The sequence below is a fragment of the Drosophila albomicans genome, chromosome 2R (assembly GCF_009650485.2).
Source record: "Drosophila albomicans strain 15112-1751.03 chromosome 2R, ASM965048v2, whole genome shotgun sequence".
Lineage (NCBI taxonomy): Eukaryota > Metazoa > Arthropoda > Insecta > Diptera > Drosophilidae > Drosophila > Drosophila albomicans.
This window is the reverse complement of record NC_047631.2, coordinates 9,452,512-9,455,663: the sequence shown is the minus strand read 5'-3', so window position 1 is coordinate 9,455,663 and position 3,152 is coordinate 9,452,512. Positions and strand designations below refer to the sequence as shown.

Genomic DNA, 3,152 nt, shown 5'->3' with positions numbered 1-3,152 from the left:
CGAAAAGAGCCCAAAACAGAATTCTTTACTCTGTATCATAAAGATGGAACAAAACATTCCATTTTATAATTTTATTATCCATTTCTTTAGCTGCTCATTTTCATTTTCATTTTCATTGCTCTGCAGTCTGTGTTTGCTGCTGCCCCTGAGTCATATTAATCAGGGAATGCTCGCGACTCGAGAAATTCACACCTTTTGGCCACAACAATACAAGAGGCACTGTGTCTGGGGGGATTCGAGGGATTGGCCTGCTTTATGACCGCTCCTTTACTTTTATGAGCACTTTTCCTCGGAAAAGAAATTAAAAATATATATATCCATATCGTATAGAGGTTCACTTATTAGATTTAGATATGACCAAGAAATCATTTAACAAAAATTTACAATTTATGTTTTAGTTCCCGCTCTCTTTCTCTCTCTATCTGATGTTTGTGGCAAGTGTTGTTAAAACATATTGGGGGCTGTCGTTTGATTGGACTTTGAGCATATTCCACATTGGTATGCAAAGAAGTGCCTCTGAGCACCATCGTAAAGATTGAAAAGTGCACATAAAATGTGTAATCGTTAGAAGTACTTACATGCATAGGGAATTTTTCTCTGCAATTGATTCCATTCCCTTTTGGATAACAATCCAAAAGTGCCTCCAAAGATCGTTTCGATAGCACAGTCTTCACGAAAGATCATTAAAATCGCTCATGAACTTGAAGCGTCACGGGAATCCTAAAGATATTTGAGATGTGCAGCAATTTCATTCAAACTTTACCACACACTTGAGGCATTTATCATATTTATAGGGGACATAAAACACAAAACTTAAAACACTCAAATATCATTTTAGTTTAATATGTAAAACGTTGTGCTTGAAATATTGTGTTTAATACGATTCACATAATATTATTCGTTTTACTATAATGCTATTTCCAAAATGACAACTTATGCTTGGGTAATATTAATTTTTAAAATAATATTTGCATAGAATTTGTATAATAAAATATAATGAAAGTACAAACTGTCAAAATATTATTTGTTTATTTAGGTATTGAAATATTACAAAAAATTGTATTTAAACTATAGACTTTTAATTAGAATTCGTGATGATAAAAAGTGAAGTTTTTTTGACATTGAGAAACTTATTAAGAGATAAGATAAGATTATTCATTATTCTATTAATATTGGGCATCATAAAATATAAAGAAATTACACTAACTTGACACATTTCAAAATAGAGAAAAACTAGCTATTATTTATTCAGTAAGCAAATTTATTTATATATTTTTTGCGCACATTAAAATTTCTAATGCATTCCCGGATAGCAACGCTATTAATAGAACTAGAAGAGATATTTAAAAGCAAATAATATATATTTCTTATCAGATGTGTGCATAATCTTTAATTATAAATATTCTCACTTATCTTTGGGTTCGAATGCTTTGACAATGATTTTAAATTATGCCGTAAGTAAATATTTACTTTATTCAACAATAGACTTTACTTCAAGTTGAAAATTATCGCTGCCTTGTTTCAACTGACTCCGTGGCGCAACGGTAGCGCGTCTGACTCCAGATCAGAAGGTTGCGTGTTCAAATCACGTCGGGGTCAATAGTTAAAATACTTTTTTTTAATTTTTTCAAGAGTGAAAATTTGCCACATTTTTAAAAAGAATGAAAGGAATGGTAAATTTTGTATTGATAGTCTAAAAGTCTTTCCTTCTACAACAACAAATATACATAGTTTTCAAAACCAACTCTGCATTTATTGTCCTTCAAATGTGAGACAAATGTTTAACAAGTTCACACCAAAAGTTCACACCAAATGTTTCAAATACTTCAGCGAAAGGGTTTCAACTCGTTAGAGGTGTGAAAAATCAACAGAGACCTTTAGCGCCGTCGCTTTGTGCGCTTCATTTCCCCAGTTTAACATATTTGATTTTCTATTCACATTATTTACGATCTTTAATTGCACTTCGATGGCCAATAAAAATGCTCAATGCGGCATTAACGGCAGGAAGTGCGAACAAAATGCAGCACGCTAACATAATGTAATTAGCGTCTTCGATACCCTTTGATTCAGCCGCCAGAGGGCGCCACATGCATACAGACCTGTTTGTTTTCATTGCTATATACTTATTGTACATTCTTGTAGAATACAGAGAATGAACTGAACTCTTGTGATTACGAGTATTATGGGCATCATTTGCATTCCATTTTGCATTGCAAATGGCATTCGATTAATATGTAATTTTGCAATATAATGAGTTGCATTTTTATACGCAGGTTAAATACTTCATTCATATAATAATACTACAAATATACAATGTAAAGATATAGCAGCTAACCTCACTGCGAGGTTCTCTGATTTTACATAATTATCTACGCTAGAAATATTATTTAAATATTTTCGAGTCAGCTAATTGAATATTTATCAATTGGATTTCGAGCTTATGCAAATAATATGCGCAAATGTGCAGCGAATATTGAATAAATGAATGAACATTTCAAATTGAATGCACATTACCAGTATTCTGGTGGGCATAAGTTGACTTAAATGAGCTCAGCAAATTGTTAGTTCGAGTATCTGTAAAGGGAGAGGGGGAGGGAAGAGGATGTCATGCGGGTGTCTGGCGACATTAATTGATTACCATCAATGTGAATAATATTCACATGTTCATGTACATTCATTAGTGAGCACTTGAGATAAAAAACCAAACTGAACGCAACTAAACTGTTGCATAATCGCGGCAATTAGTTGCTGATTATGAGTTAAAAAAAACAGATAACAATCATTTGTACTTGCAAGACTCGAAGTCACAGATTTGTCTATGCATCTGAGCAATGAGAACTTCATTAGGTTTTTCTTGTTGTCAACAACCTTGCAGATGCTGCAACTATTTTCAAGAGTGCATCTCAACGACCACTTGAAAGCAATTGAAAATCATTTAAAATATTTTCGAATCGCGATAGAAAACCTCGGACGTAGTGCGTAGTATTATAAATGGGATAAAAAATATATGAAAATGTTTCGTAAATGTAAAGAGTCTTAGCTTAAGAAAACCCAACTTAAAATGATATGTCAAAAATAAATGGATGAAAAAAGATTAAAAAGATTTGAAATTTGTAATATAAAGAGTCTTAACATAGCTTAAGAAAAACCAA

The 3,152-nt window shown here is 32.4% G+C and overlaps 1 non-coding gene across 1 annotated transcript; it reads left to right on the top strand.

Moving 5' to 3' along the window:
• The first annotated feature begins 1,527 nt into the window (after positions 1-1,527).
• On the top strand, positions 1,528-1,599 carry Trnaw-cca (transfer RNA tryptophan (anticodon CCA)). Its single transcript has one exon. It is a non-coding gene; the product is annotated as a tRNA-Trp (tRNA).
• The last annotated feature ends 1,553 nt before the right edge of the window (positions 1,600-3,152 follow it).